This window comes from Pyrgilauda ruficollis, unplaced genomic scaffold, assembly GCF_017590135.1.
Source record: "Pyrgilauda ruficollis isolate IOZ18807 unplaced genomic scaffold, ASM1759013v1 scaffold117, whole genome shotgun sequence".
Classification (NCBI taxonomy): Eukaryota; Metazoa; Chordata; class Aves; order Passeriformes; family Passeridae; genus Pyrgilauda; species Pyrgilauda ruficollis.
In genome coordinates this window covers 430,695-446,882 of record NW_024509988.1, presented here as the reverse complement: position 1 = coordinate 446,882, position 16,188 = coordinate 430,695, and the positions used below count along the sequence as shown (strand labels likewise).

At 49.8% G+C, this 16,188-nt stretch overlaps 1 protein-coding gene across 2 annotated transcripts in view; it reads left to right on the top strand.

The window, feature by feature from the left end:
* The first annotated feature begins 1,992 nt into the window (after positions 1–1,992).
* ZFHX3 (zinc finger homeobox 3) overlaps positions 1,993–16,188 on the top strand; it is a 138,160-nt gene continuing 123,964 nt past the window's right edge. The window contains exon 1 of one of the 2 annotated variants that reach the window (XM_041483568.1): positions 1,993–2,047. The gene's annotated coding sequence lies outside the window, so the exon portion shown is untranslated. Of the gene's footprint in view, positions 2,048–14,241; positions 14,497–16,188 lie in introns of those variants that run through there. The other variant, XM_041483562.1, reaches the window with a different exon arrangement.

Sequence of the window (16,188 nt, the reverse complement as noted above, 5' to 3'; positions counted from 1 at the left end):
TGTCCCCATGAACAGGTTTGAATGCTTTATCTTTTGGCAGTGTTCATATAGTCCTGAGAGTGACCATACAAAGTCCTGAGGAGAAGCCTAAAATCAGCAATGCTGACATTGCTTCTTGTTCTCTTATGCCTCCAAAATGTCCTGGTCTTGGCATTATCCTAGGCATGAAATGTGACAGACATTCACACATAGCTTCTTGGTGATTTCTTAGTTAACTTCTTTCTTCAAAAATAGCAATTTTGCAAATGGATTAGTTCTTCAGCATCCACTTAGGATTTTTTTTTAGACTCATCTTTAATGTGCCTTCAAAGACAGAGCTGGTTTGCCCTTTTGACTGAGCATTGGCCATTTTCCTTCACCATTTGATTGGAAGAGATAGGACATGATCTTTACTAAACTCTTTAGTAATGTGTGAGCTTCCTCCCAGCTGCTTCTGAAGGAGAATTTTGAAAAGTTTTTTAATCTGTATGTTTATGCGCCAGTTTCCGAAGAAACACTTCTTTTAGCAAAATGCTAAATTGTAACAAGTTGGTAGCTTTAATAATTGCATTGAATACTGTGGAATTAGCTTAAAATAAGTTTTTCCTCCTTGAAATGAGATTTTGTTTGTGCCTGGATCAAGCAACTCTGCACCAGTCTTGAACTTGTTAAAAGATGGAAATCAGAATAACCACTGCAATATTGAAATGGTAAAACGAGAACAGAATGGCAATTGGCCAGTGTTTATGAATCAGAGAATATGATCATGAAATCACAAGAATAACCACCAAAAGGTAAATAAATTACCCAGCCTACTACTTATTTTCATGTGCAGCTTGACACAAAAGCTGAAACCATGAATGATTTATACCTGTTTTAACAATAATACTCATTTTCCTGAAAGATGGTCAGCACTCAGGCTGCTGTGGGCACTGTGCCAGTCATTGAAAGGTTAATGTCTCAGCAGCAATACATTAAATTATGAATTATACCAGTCCCAAAATGGAAGGTTATTAGCTCGGTATGTTTAATTAGCCCGGCTCGAACTTTGCCATCTGCCAGCAGTGCCCATCACTAATGCACGGCCACGTGGGATAGGAGGGGTGGGAATCAGATGCCAGAAGCAGCAGACATTGCCCTGGGCCAGCCCGGCTCACCTGGAGCCCCGCCGGGCCGGGCCGGGCTCCCCCGGCACCCCCGGCACCTGCCGGCGGTGCCGCTGGCTGCCCCGCACGGGGAGCCGGTCCTGCTCGCAGCCGGCCTGCCGTGGGCGGAGGGCGCGGCCGGGGCGGGCTCCGAACCGGAGCCGCAGATGGGCCGGAACCGGCGGCGCTGCCCCGGGGAGCGCCGCAGCCGCGGTGCGGGCCGTGCGGGGCCGCGGGCCAGCGCCGGGATGTGCGAGGCAGCGGCCTGCCGGGGCTCTGTTTGCACAGCATCTCCTGCCAATAACTGCACAAGGCTACAATATTTTCCTTTTCAATAAATATTTAAATTTTGCTTCTTTGCTTATTTATTTTTTCTTTAAGAACAAACAGTAAATTCTGTTGGTTTTTTTATTAGTTAAGATTATGTGATGCTTTGGAAACATAATGCGCTTAGTATTGCAATAACTTGATGACTTCCCGTGACTTTGCGGGTGCTCTTGGGGAGCCTGTGTGCTAAAACTTGGGTTGGAACTGTGTCCTGGAAAACGTGGAGCAGGATCTGAACTTGTAAGAAGCCAAACAAAACCTTAATTTTAATTCTTATTTTTGTAGGTAGGATAACCTTGCCAAAGAGGAAAGGAATTTGGACAGACTTAACATCCAGCCTGTACAGCTTCCACGAGCTGGACGCTAAAATGAAGAGAGAGTTTATTCATTCCCATCTCAACACAGCCCACCAGAATTAAAGGACATTTTAACCTACAAGGGAGATTGGGTCAAACACTTCCCAACCTGCCTACACAGAGAAGGCTGTTCAATTCCTCTGGCTACCAAGTCTCCACATTTTTGTGTTGGATGTGAAGAGCAAAGGGAGTCTGGCGGGAATCAGGAGGCATCCAAGTCAGCGTAAGAGACAGCACCAGGTAGAGGCTTGATTCCTTTTTCCTAATATTCTTGCAGTATGCAGTATAGACATTATTTCTTCTCCTCCCCTTGAACTTTTGTTGATTTCCTCTTCTCCACATCCATGGAGACTCTGTAGTTGTACTTGTGGAGCAAGTGGTATGGTTGGAATATCGGAGCAGCATGTATTAGAGTGAAACCTACAGACAGAAATAGAAAGTAAATGGAAGATAAATTGATCAGAGGAAAGGCAGAGGATGGAGGGGATAAAGTAAAGGCAAGGAGAGAGACAAGTAATACCTTGCCTGTGTGCTATGGTAATTTATTATTTTTATATGGTGCCCGGGGTGTGCAGTATCTGTTTTACTGAACAAATAGAAGAGTTCTCAGCCCCAAACAGCCAACATATTAATTTATTGTGTGACAGCCTGACAAAATGAGCAGCCAGGCCAGTGTGACGAGGAATAATTTAGTGCTTGTGGAGCATGAGTAACTTTACTATTGGTACCCTCACTTGTATATGGCATCTGATGGACGTCTCTTTTGTTTGTAAGGACTTACTGCACAAGAAAAATTTCCCTTTCAGGGGCATCTGACTAGGGGAGTGTCTTAGGGCATGGGACAGGGTTCTGTGTGGAGGAGCAAAGGGCTGCCAGGTCAGTACCCTGGGAGGGGAGGGGTGAGGACCTGAGCCCCAGCCCGAGGGGAGCAGCACAACCCCCAGAGCGGGGTGTGCGGGGACATGCACAGGGGAGCCAGATGTGGGGAAAAGTGGAGGAAGAGACTCGGCAGGGAAAGCTGGAGCGTTTGCTGTGAGCAGTCTCAAGCTGCAGTTTCTGAGGAGCCATCCAGCTGGGATAGCAAGGAGATGACCTGAACCAACACGCTCCAGTGGGAGAGCCTCCAGTGCAAACCTGCCGTGACCGCGGCACCGGGGGAGCAATAGCTGAGTTGTTTTCCAACACAGTTATTGCCACTTAAATTGCAGTTTTATTCCAAAAGCAAATTCCAAAGTTTTATGTCCATAAAGGTTTAGACATAAACAAGAAAGAAGTCAGGAAAGTGGTATGTACTGTGTAAACAGTCTCACTTTATAATTAATGCTGGAGATCAGGGAGCGGGAATGGCTGTGCATGTGTGGTCATTCAGATTTACTGTTGCTCTGATTAAAACCTAGTTGGGCAATAATTTTATGCCCAGGTAGGGGCAGGAGGAGAGCAGGATGCCCCCAAGCAACCCATAAATAGTGTGGTGAAGACAAAGCGTTTATTACTTAGCTTCACAAAGGCTCCCTAAGTGCTCTCCCAGGGTATATATACTCATACCCCAGATGCCAATTCTGCAAATTAGCATTATTTCTCAGAATCCTGTGTAAATAGAAGTAATTTAAATACTTGATTTCATCAGACAGAATCACCCATGGAAATGTCAGTCTCTTTTTCTCCCTTTTGTGGGGTGAGCAGAGGTTTTCACTGCCTGGGTTTTCATTCCTCTTGGAATACTTTCCCTGATGGCAGAACCTGGCAGGGTCTGGGATCCATACAGGACTCAGTCTGCAGGATTCCGTCCTGTCTCAGTGCCTCATGCTGGTGTAAAAGCAACTCCGGGGCATAAACTTTACCATTTATCACTGAAATGTGCTATTTTGAATCTTCTATCTAGCAGTTTAAATTACTGTGCCAAAAGTGGTTTCATAGCTAAGACACACAGGGAATTAAAGGGATTTGAGATTCTGTCAAAGTACCATTGGGATATTCCTTTTTTGTAATTAGAGAAGCCACCAGTGACTTCAGCTCAGGCTTTGCTGATGGGCTATTGTTTTGTCATTGGGCATCCTGCCACTAGTAACTTGTTCAAATTTTAGAAACTTTCACAATTATTTTAATGCATTTTTTATGGGATTCCATGTAGAAACGGGTACCTTAGTTAACAGGGTAACAGTAAAACAGGGTGAGAAAGATATGATGAAACAATTTTCCTATATATAACATATTAAAAGGTGAATATTTCAGGATTTTCCAGGGCTAAAATCAAGTGTTTCATTTTAAGGATGCCTGTCTCTCCTGTTCAGGGCAATAAAGAGACAGACTTAATAATGAATTTTGCAGGGCATTGGACTTGAGCACCCTTACAGTAGACAAATTGCCACTGAGCAGGAGGACAGTGCAAGGAAGAACTGTGTTTGCTGGGAGGGAGAAAGCACTTTTCTAGCAGGTAGTTTCTTTTTTAATTATAATTGTTTGTACCTGCTGGTGTTTTGAATTTTAAGAGTTAATTCCAGAGAAATAGGGAAGGAAGAAAAGGGCAGGTGAGCCTGATCAGTGTGGCACCATGAAAGGACATGGTTTCATGGTGCTCTGGAAACAAACCAGGAGGAGTTACACCAAGATCCCATCTCATGTGCTCTGCTCCATCAGAGTCACTTTTGTACCCATTGTACAAAATGGGAAGAAGGGCCAAAAGTGGGGGGAGTGAGCTCTGAAGTGCATTTCTGGGCACTTCCAGCATACCCTGTGTCCCATCTGAGCTGGTCCTTCACTGCAGACAGCGAGTCTGTGGCAGAGCTAGGAATAGAATCCAAGCCCTTGTTCCAACTCCCAGATCCTCAAGAGTATTTTTAGGAACTTAATACCATTAATTTTATACTCTTTTTGGCCAAGGATCTTAGAAACAAGATCATGCTTCCTCCTGAAATAATTTTTTTAATCCTACTTGTATGCTCTTGGACAGCTTTTTTTCAGGGATCGTGTACAGTTTAGCGCTATTTAGGAACAAATGGGCTTAAAAATTACTTTTGGGAAGAGTTCTGCATGGACTGTGCTTTTGTGCAGCCTTGAAGTGCGAGTAAGGATGAGGAGGAGGTGGTGCACAGGCTTTGTGTTCTGCAGGGCAAACAGTACCTGTCTGTGAGGGGCTTTGGCAGAGGGCAGTGGGGGCTCAGGCATCTCCTGTTGGCACGTTCAAGCTACTGAAAAGGTGGAGAAAAAGTTCTACATCTACAGATTTCTACACACAATCATATTTTTCATTGTGCTAACTCAGCAAACCCCTTTAAGCCTGCACCCTATCTATTATTAATTAATTGATTTCCTATATGCTCATTATTTAGTTTGCCGAGTTCCTCACAGGGTGCTCAGCTGCAGACAGCTCCTGTCACAAAACGCCAACACATGGAAAAGGCCAAGCCAGGCAAGGGGAGGTTGAGACTGGATTCAGGAAGTGCTGGACAAAGTGGTGGGATTCTCGGGTCTGTCCTGGGCAGGGCCTGTAATCGCACTCGATACTCCTTGTAGGTTCCTTCTAGCTCAGGATATTCTGTGATTTAGCAATCAGGAAAAATTTCTTCTCTGAAAGTGCTGTGCAGCCCTTGCACAGGCTGCCCAGGTCAGTGCTGGAGTCATCCCATCTGGAGGGGATTTAAAGGCTGTGTGGTACGGCACCCGGGGACACGGGTTATTGGTGTCCTTGGCAGTGCTGGGGAACTTTTCCAGCCCAAATGACTGATCCTACAACAGGGTGGGAGAGCAGCTTCCCATGGTGCAGCCACTCACCAGGTGAGCAGATGAGCAGGGTGCGTTTCAGTGGCTGACCTGTCGCTGCTGCGGGAAGGGAAGATGGCAAGGGCTGCTTTAGGGACTGCTCATACGGACAACGACCGTGGGGACAGGGAGGAAGCCCGGCTGGGAGAGGTTCAACCGGCCCAGGGCAGGCGTGGCAAGAAGGGCTGTCTGTGTGGTGGTGGTGCGGCCGTGCTGCTCCACTGTCGAGAGGCTCCTCTCCTTTGCTCCATGCTCTCCTCACTCGGTCCAGCTCGGGTGGTAAACGTGCTTATTGCAGCGCTAATGTCCTGCAAGTGGGATCCCACCTCCAGGTATATTAGAGTAATGAGTTCACACCTAACTAATGGAGACTTAATAGAGTTACTAATAGGCTGCCTTTTCCCCCCACGGTTTATGACCCCGCGGCCGGGGCTGTCGGGGGAGGGAGAGGTGAGAGGCAGTGTCAGCCCCGGCTCGGCCCCCGGCCCGCGCCTGGCCCGGCAGCGTTTCCAGGGACATCGGCTCTCCACCTTTCTGCAAGGAAAAATAAACAGTTTGAGGCTCCTGTGTCTTTATTAAACATTTCCTTTAAGCTGCATACTTTGGCTCCCTGCCCAAATGCACCAAGAAAGCATCCACAGAGCAGCTCCGCCGCGGGCTGGAGCGAGCAGCCCCCGGAGGGGCGAGCACCTGCCCGCTGGCTGCGGCCCCCGGTGTGCCCCGGGCCTGCCGGAGAGGCCGATGTGACAGCCCCGGGCAGAGGGTGCCGGCGGTGAGCAGCGGCAGCATGGTGGCCCCCGGCCAGCACCGCGCCCGCGCCGCTGCCCCGGGCCCGCCGGCAGCCCGGGGCTCGCCCGTGTCACCGGGGGGCTCCCGGCGTGGGCAGCGCCCGGGGGGCCAGGGATGCGACCCGGCCGAGGGACCTCCCCAGTGCCCCGGCAGGGACGGCGGCCGAGCCGGGCGCTGGTGGCCGGCGCGGCTCATGCAGCATCCCCAGCAGCCGAGCCCCACAGCTCAGGTACAGGCAGCTGCGCAGCGGCTAAGGATATTCTTAGTTTGCTGTTGCCTCATTCACCAGAAATGCGCCTTCTCTGCGACGCCTTCGGAGCAGCCCAGCAGTTAAATTAGTAACTACGATAAAAGCTACCGGTGCTGTTTGGAGACAGGGTTTCTAAATCCCCGTCGTCCCGGACAACGTGTGGATGGAGCCTTCAGTCCCCTCCGCCAGCATCCATCTCGGCAGAAAGGATGCACAGCTCCATGCAGGCTCTTCCTAGAGTGGGACTGGGTCTGGATCTTCCTCAGGCAGGACAGGGTATTTTTTTCAGCCATTGTCCAGTAAATACTGTGCATCATCTGTATGTCTGTCCTGTCCAGAGTGGCAGAGAGGAACTGCAAGACAGGGAGCTGAGGAAAGCGCCCAGAGAGCCACTGCTGATGGCCAGGTGCCTGCTTCTCCCTGCTCAGCACTCTGCTTTCCCCCCAGAAAACAAAGCTGCCGTCATACGAGTGCCCATAAAACACGAGGCATCCTGAGTGCAGAGATTAGTGGTAATTTTACAAGGACTCAAATAACGTCGGTCTGCAGGGTGCAGCACTGCCTTGAAAGGGAACAGCAGGCATTTCCCCTGGAAGCAAGTTTCCTCTTTAGAGCAGTTTACTGCCGAGGTGCAGTGTCACATTGTGGCACAAATACACTGTCAGCCTTTGGTTTGGAAGATGAACATTTGATACCTCTTTCTGCTGCCAAAATGCACTGCCCAGACCCAACTCCCAGCACGGTTATTTTTTGAAGCATTATGTAATTGGATTGCATGGTCAGTAGTGCTTCCTTAACAAGCCTTTCAGCAAACCCTCTGCCTGCTGCAGCCAATCCTCAACCCTTACATACACTCTTACTCACGCAGGCTCAGTCTGGAGTAAACTCACTGCTAAATACAGTTAGGAAACAGACGAAACCAGGCTGGGAATAGATCATCTGCTTCCCCGCGCTACGTGAGCCGTGGTGTGGCCAAGCCCTGGGTGCCGCTGGTGTGAAAACGGGGTCATGCTGACGTATCCCAGCTCAGGGGTCACTGCTGCCTCCTCTGCCGTGCCTCTCCCTAATGGGGTAAAAAAAAAATAAATCTGCTTTTTGGAGCACAGAGAGGCAACTGGACCCAGTGTCCTTGTCTGCTCTCATCCTGCCATGACTGCCCTGAGCCCTGGGGACCAGCTTTGGGAATCCTCTGTGAAGGCGCTCAGGCCCAGGGCAACAGGACCTTTTTATCCCGGGTTCTGCTGTAAGCTGAAGGGCTGGCCTGGGAGCCGAGGCTGGGCGCAGCTCCCGGGCCTGGCCAGGCACCGTTCCCGCGGGGCCCTGGCCGTGTTTTCCAGGAGCGTCCCTCTCCTCCGGCCGCTGTCAGCCCACGGGTTATGGCTCTGCTGACTCACGGCTTCCTGTTTGTGATTGCTGACTGGTGGCAGCAATTGCAGAAGCAATAAGAGATATTAAAAAGCGTGAACTTCCACTGGGACCAGGAGATACAATTAGGGCTGTGCCAAGAAATACACTGCAGCGAGCTGCGGAGCCCTGCAGCCCCCCGTTCCCTTGCTGCAGGAAGTAGGAAAATGAACATCACTGGCCTTTTATCATCTCTGAACCCAAATAAAAATTGCATTTGACTTCTGAAGCTCATTCTGGCTCTTTTCCATGCTCCTCCTCAAAGCCTTTGATCCAGCCTTCTGTCTGGGTCTCCTCTACCTGCTGCTGCTTCTGAGATGTAGGGATCCGTGTTCTGTGCTTTCACCTGACTGATTCTCTACGAAAAGCCTGCATGAGGCTATGTAAAGAGGCTGCTTTAGAAGGCATGCACAATGTAATATTATTTCCATTCTTTTTGTGGGAAATATCTCTGGAGAGAAGCATGAAAGTATATGGAGAAGGTGCTCTTTGATCAGTGAGGTCTAAATGTAGCATCCAAACTGCATGTCTGTTTCTTCATATTATGCTGAAATTCATCTTAAAGTGCTACTCCTGGGTGGGCATTTTCCTGTTTCTTTTTCCTTGGCTTGAGCATTTGGAAGCATTGCCATCAGTTTCATCCCCAGCCCTGGTAGGGATTGCCCCCAAAATGATTTTGCCACCCTATTGTTACTGTATATCAGTCCTTCAATGTGTTTTAATTCCAATTTTAGCCTGATTGTCAGAGTGTACATTCTGGTTATTCAGCTGAGGACAGGAGGTGGAGGATGGTGTTCTGTGAACTGTGTGTCACTGGAGGACAGAACATATGCTGAGGCTGGTCTTTGATGGATTGAAGCTACAGTAGTTTGCAGCTAAGAAAAAACACTTCACTTTTGTACAGGCATTAAACTGACTTCTAAATTTTTTTTAATTCTGTGACAGACATAGGGCTGAGAACTGGTACAGAGAACAGACATTAGGGGAGGAAAAAAATCCACCCCAAAACCTCAGTTATTTCAAAACATACCAAAAGTGGATTGACAGTGGATGAAGAGGAGGAGGAGGAGGCAATAGTGAACACACAACACAGTTCAAGCTGGCAAGGAGCCCCTTCTTGAAGAATGTAAGTTTAACCTTTAGCATTCAAGTGTCTGGGCTTAAGTGTCATTATGAGCAATACTTTCCTCCAGCACAGCCTCTCCTGCTTGGAGGAGGGTTCTGTGCAACCTCATCCATTTTCCCCTTTCCTGTGCATAAAAAAATGTTTCTGGTTGCATGCGCTCTGCCAGGGCCCTTCGGGTGGCAGAGCCTCTGGGCGCGGTGCAGGTGGCCCTGGATGGGTGCAGGCAAGGGCCTGCCTGGCCAAGGGGGCTGTGGAGACTCTGCCACGGCTCTGGACTGATGGAGTGAGTGCTTTGGGGTTTGCTGGTTGAATTTAGGTTAAAGGTTTGTGCCTTGAACTCACAAGTGGAGCTGGCCGGGGCAGGAGCCCCCCCAGGGCACTGCCTGCAGCCAGCCTGTGCCCAGGCCTTGGGCTGCCCAGCCCGGGCACAGCACACCAGGTACCTCGGTTTGTTGTGGCCACAGGAGGAAAAGGGATCTGCTGGCAAATTGCTTTTGGGAGAACCAAACTCCACTGAGGAGCGGGAAGGGATGGACCTGGTGTTGCTGCTGTCGTCATCACCCCCTCCAGTGCCAGCCTCGTATTTTGATGGAGACACAGAGAAAAAAATTAGAGAGACAGCAGCAGATGAAGATCAGACCTGGCTGTGGACAGGCTGCATGTGTCCCCTCCCCATCCCCCCCCCCCAAATCATCTCCAGCTGTAAAACACTTCAGGGCTGACAGAAACCACACGCAGCCCAGCCATAACCCAATCTGCAAAGCTGCATTCCAATAAAAGCGCAGCGTAGACCTAAAAGAAACACTGTCCAGGATTCCCGCGGCAGGATGGGTGCTGGGCTGGGAGGGGTCCCCTGAGGCTGGGCGCGGGGGAAGCGGGGGCACAGCGAGGCCCCCGGCCCCCGCCGCTGCTGGCTCGGCACGGCCCTCCCGGGGCACAAATGAAAGCATTGTTGGCCGGGGTGGCTGGGGATGGCTGCGGGGGACGCGGCGCTGCAATCACAGCCCGGGCCCCCAATTTCAATATGCGCCGCTCACGTCGCCGCAAATGTCAGATGTGCTTATGTTAAATACAGGTAATAGCGTGGCGTGCGGCTGGGAGCGTGATTCCTGCAGATATCTTGTCTGATGAATTTTGCATCTCGTGTTTGTGATTTTTCTGCGCAAAGAAGTACAGGTTTTGGAGGAATAAGAGCAGATATTTACAAAGAGATAACGATGAACTGTTTGATTAAGTGCAGCAAAGATGCTATGTCAGATCCGATTTCTCACTGCTTACAACGCAGGGGTGGAGGACGTGGTTACTATATAGTAAGTGCAGCTGGTGCTGGTGCTTAACTTGGTGAATAATTCAATGCAGACTTTCCTGCAAATCTCCAGCTTAATTCTCAAATAAGTCGGAGGGAAAGGAGGCTGGTGGACTATTTTCCAAGGAGCATTGGGTACCTGGCTGGCACAGAGAGGAGAGGGTTGCATTGCTGTCACCGCTCCTGGCCCCAGCGGGGGGATGAGCACAGGAACTGCCAGCCCTGGGCCAGGGTCCCTGTGCAGCCACTGCACCTGACAGACCCAGACCAGCCCCCAGACAAGCCCAGGTGTCTTGGTCTCCCTGCTGACACACTCTGAATTCAGTGGAAACCACCCTGTAGTCCAGAATTCCTCTCAATGCTGAAAACGTTTTTTTTTTCCCCTAATTCTGGGGGAACTGTAATTTTGTTTTGTAACTTGTTTTCCTCTTTTATCCCTTTAAGATGGTTCCCAAACATTTATTGTGGGATTTTTCATTTAAAATAGTTTTCTAGGGAAATTACTCTGACAGTGATTTAATTGTTTAATTAAAATCTGACATTGATGACAACATAAATACAATAGGCACGAGGTGATGCAGGCATTAAATAAGTGCAATTGTGGAATACATCCATAGAGTACTCTGAGCACATGGAGCCGCTCACAAAGAAATGATGTTCAATATTTATCAGGTTAGTGACTCCTAATTAAATGCCAAGACTTTTTTCTTCATTTCTCTCAAAAAGCCAAGAAACATATAGATGTATTCCAAGTGTTTATTTCCATGGCAAACACATCCACTCATGTTACGGCCTGCAAAACAAGCAAATGCGTGTTACAAACCTGCTGTCTGACTGAGGGGTGTTTACTCAGGCTGACTGCAGCAGCCTTGCCAGGTTTGGGGACAGCTGGAATAGCCCACAGAGGTCCTGTCACTCCCACTGCCTAGAGCACGATGTCTTTTAATAATCAGGTAAAACCCCAGAAATAGATTGGAGACAAAAGAATAAATGTTCCTTTGAACATCCCCCTCAGCCCGAACCTCCCCAAATCCTACAGCGTTTCTTCTAGAGCAACAGTCTCTCCCCTTCAGCACCCCACGTCTCAGGAATAAGGGCAGCAGCCCCCCCAGTAACCGAGGCAAACATGACTCCAGAAGAAATCCCTGCTATCTGGCTGAAATTGCTCAGCAGCGTGGCTCTCCAGCCGTGCTGCGTTTTTGCATCCCAACAATGACGGTGCTGCTGCTGGAATATCCCTTTCCATGCTTCTAGCTGGGCGTTTCTAAATGGTATCAACTCGCTTCTGCGGCTCAGCAAGCCCTGTGCAATCCATCGCTGCCGACTGCCTGCCCTTTCCCCCTTCCAAACCCAGAACAAACACATCTACTCCAGCTCAGTTCCCCTCAACCTTCCCCCCTTCTCCTGCTCAACTCCTCACAAACAAAACTTTCCAAAGGAAAAGCTAGCTTACCTGGCCAGTGCTTTGGGCATAGAGTCATACAAACTGATCAAGGCAGACATCCTAACTCCAGCACAGGGATTTGATTGCAAATTTCCATTGCAAAGGAGCAGAGGGAACTGGAAATCTGACAAATGCCTTCAAATTGACCTGTGTTTCTACAATGCACGCAGTGTTTAAAATGAATGGCAGACTTTATCATTTGGAGCTCCTTCAAGGACTCTGGCCTTCCATGCTTTGTTCTGATTCTTCAGACACATTTCCAAGAAGCACGCAGCTATGGAAGTGGATGATATTATGGAGACTTTTTCTAAGCTCGATCTCCCCTCTCCCAACAATAATTTTTAAAGCCTGCATCTTAAAAGATAGCCTGGACCATTTTTTAGCTCTCCCCATACACCAGCCCCGTGTGCCCTGTCAGCCTTGGCCCAGTCCCCCCGTGCTGGGTGGCGAGCAACGGGATACGCTCGTGGATCCCTAAAAATTCAGCCGAGTCCAGTGCTTTCACCACTGCCCTATGCAAATCTGGCCCACCCCTGCCTCCTGAGCCCCTGGCAGCCAGGTCATGTCTCCAGGGGAAGATCTGATCTTGCTGCAGAACCCAGGGAACCAGAGCTGCTCACCCCCATTTCACATGTTAAAGATAATAACTATTCTTGCTGAGAGTCCTGTCCAAATGCCATATTCACTGCTTTGGAAAAACATTTTGCTTCAAAGTTGTTCCTCTCAATTTGTATACATTTCTGCAAATAATAACTTCCCTTGAAAGCGCCGCTATTCGTTCAGTCTGTTCAAAATAACATAGAAATGAAATGATACAAATCTTTGCGCAAATACATCAGATATGCCATGAGACAAAAAAATGGGTTAATCTAATAATTCAGCTGTGTCTTTAGCAAGTTTCCTATGGGAAAAATCAGTCTTATTTTCCCTGTAGATCTGATACTAAGAGCTTCTTTCTGCTAAGCACATTAAAAGCTATTTGAACCCAAAATCCCATCTATGCGTATGCAGAGATACACATATAGAAACAAGAGGCACCCACACAATTGCAGATGAGGCTGTATCAAAATTTCTAATTAAAGTAAGGGAAGCCCCTTTTTACATTTTAGCAACCAGATTGTCTTTTTCCCTAGAACAAAGAAATCTTACGGGAAGTAAATTTTTTAGAGGACGCACACGTGCACATACATGTAATCATACCTAACGATTTCTGTACGAATTGTCCCTTAATTCCTTGGCTGTGTTTCGGTGTTTGCGTAGTGGTTTATCCGCTGGTCCTGCAGCCGTCACTTGTTCCTTCCCTTCTTTTCACACACAGCCTCCCCTCATCACCTCTTTTTGCAACCTGGAAAACTGGGAACTCTTTCTTTCCCCAGCTTCCAGACGTCTGTGTCCAGGACGAGGGGCAAACCTCTGCCCTCTGCTCATCTGCTGTTTCCCTTCCCAGCCTGAGCTCCTGCCTTGCCAGGCGGGGAGGGAAAGATGTCCTAGGACTTGACCCCAGGGCAGAGCCTGCTCGGGCTGGAGCAGCTCCCAGGAGGGTGGGGGGCCGCAGGGCGCACGCCCCTCTCCCCGCTTAACCCCTCCGCTCCTCTGACCTGCGCCTGCTGCCCTGCTCCCTCCCGGGGCACTCGGGCTCGTCCGGCAGCGCGACGAGAAGAAAGACGGAGCACCGAGGGGCTGTCGCAGGAGGGCTCCGCGCAGCGCGGCCGGAGGAGCAGCGGGATCTCGAGCGGGGGATGTTTGGTTTGTGTTAACTACCCAGACAGATGCACTTCGGCATGTTTGCCTTTATGGGATCCATATGTTGTCATGGGAAATTAGAGGACAGCGGCACACAGCTCGAATTCACGATGCAAGCGCAGAGACAACATCCATGGCTCCAGCCCGCGCTCGCACACGTCCCTGTGGAGGTGCCTATTTCTGGAGCATCCACAGGCACTCGTTTGCTCCCCAACTTCCCCACACATTTCCTTTTGCTTTACTCTGCAAAAAGTGTGGCCACAGGCAGCACCCGCAGCCTGGGCCACCAGATCCCCAGCCTCAGGGGAAAAGAGGCACTTTTCTAAGTTATCCCAAGTGCTAGACAAGGGTTACTTTATTCTCACCTCAACTTCTTCCTCAACCCACGTTTGGTTCACGTTCAGCAAGAACAGCTAAAAAGTACATGCACCTTCCCAGGCAGCGTACCAAGCAGCCCCAAAAAATTCTGATTCCCACAGGGCTCCATGGTTAGGGGCTTGGCTGGTTTTTGATTTTGTTTTTTGGCTTGGGGTTGGTTTTTTTTTTTAGGGTTCGGGGTGGCAGGGGGGTTGGTTTTGTTTTGGTGGGTTTTTTTTGGGGAGAGTGTCTGCTGCCGCCGCCCGCGGCCCCCTCTCTCCGGGGGGCTGCAAACTCCCCGACAACGATGCTGCTGCTGGGCAGCGGCGGCGGCGGCGGCGGCTCCCGCTCGGCTCCGGCTGCTGCCCCCGGCTCCCGCTGCTGCTGCCCCGGGCCCCTCCGCGGAGCCCCGCGCTCCTGCCGCCGCAGCCGCCGCAGCCTGCATGGGATCTGTAGCCCCCGCGCCGCCGCCCGGGATTAAAAGCGCCGCCGCCGCCGGAGCAGCGACCGCGTAAGTGGCAACTTTTCTGCCCTGTCCCCCGCTCGGGCTCCTCCTGCTCGGGGCGCCCGGGCTGCTTTGCATGGGGCTGGTCCGGCCCCCCCTCCCGTCCGCTCCCACCCACCGCCCCGGATCCCCCAGCAAACTTTTTTTTTTTTTGAAAGATGAGTACATTAACAATTATTCTTCCATAAAAACAGACATGTATCAAGCAGGGAGTGACAGATTTTTAAGGGCAGCTTTTAAACGCAAACTGGTCCCCCTCTGGGGTCAATCTGACCACCAGGACTCACACCCAGCACGCCTGGGTCACTGGGCACACCAGGGCTGCAGGTACAACATCCACAGAACCGTGGCACCTACCGAACCCTGAGTCTTAAATCCTGCGACTTTCTCCCAAACGCCAGACACTTCCAGCAATGCATCAACACTACAGTCAAATTCCTGATCACCCGTCCTCTTCCTTCACCCCCATCCCACTTAAAGGGACTTGTCAAAATTCCAAATGTCAACCCCCACGTTAAGAAATAGGGAAAGCTCAAGACATTTCATTATAATAGGTACTAACAAACATGCAGTTTATTACCTTGCAGTATAAAATACATCTACATTAAGGTTCTCCCAAATGGAAAAACTGACCGCAACTGCATTCCTCGTTCAGAGCTATGAAACAAACCGTGAAGATAATTATTCGAGTTACTATGAAAATTAAAAAAAAAAAGGAAAAAAAGGGTTTAAAAAAGACAAAAAACCCGCAAAAAATAAAAAAAAAAAAAAAAGAGCTTTAGATTTTCAAGACATGATTTAATTTAGATGCATTTCTGCTAATAATAAAAATAGCCTCTTACAGAAACATGAAAAAAAACATATTCCTGAAGCCTGGATAGAGGTCCTTTACTGGTTCACCTCCTCCTAAAATTCAAATCCCACGTTCCCAGCGATCATCTACATTTCTTGCTAGGGCTGGAATGGGGAGGGACAAGCTCCTGGAAATAAAAATTTTAAATAATAATCGGACATGGACCCGAGCAGAAAGTGAAAAACATTACCGTTAGGCTAGAGAAATATTTATTTAATCAAAGCAGAGGTTCTGGAGGGACTGGAGGAATGTTGCATCCTCTCCTAAAAAAAAAAAAAAAAAAAAAAAAAAAAAAAGAAAAAAAAAAGAAAAAAAAAGAAAAAAGAAAAAGAAAAAAGGGGGAAAAAAAGAGGAGGGGGGTGGGGGGAAGAAAAGAGAAAGCAAGAAAGAAAAAAGGCAGAGGCACAGCCGCCTCCTGGAGTTCCCCATTGTCCGGGGCCATAGAGAGCCCCAGAATGGCATTAAACTCACAAAAGGCACATTGTGCGGGGGACAAAAAAAGCCCCTTCTTCTACAATAACTTTTAGCTTCTTATTTTTAGAAAATGACAAAGCTGTTGCCAGCGATGGCTGGTGAAACCTGTAGCCCGGCTCCCAGCGCGGCTGGCCGCGGCCGCATTGATCCGCCGGCCCGCTCCGAGCGGCGGCCGCCAAGTTTGAACGGGGCCGGGCCGCGCCGCGGGGATGCTGCGGGGATGCTGCGGGCGGCGGCGGCGGGGCCGGCGCGCAAAGTTGCGATCGCTGCCGGACGCAACTTTCCCGGCGGCTCCCGGGGAAACTTCGGCGGCGGCGGCGGGGGTCGGCCCGCCCCGGCTCTGCCCTGCGCGGGGCGGCGCGGCCCCGCCC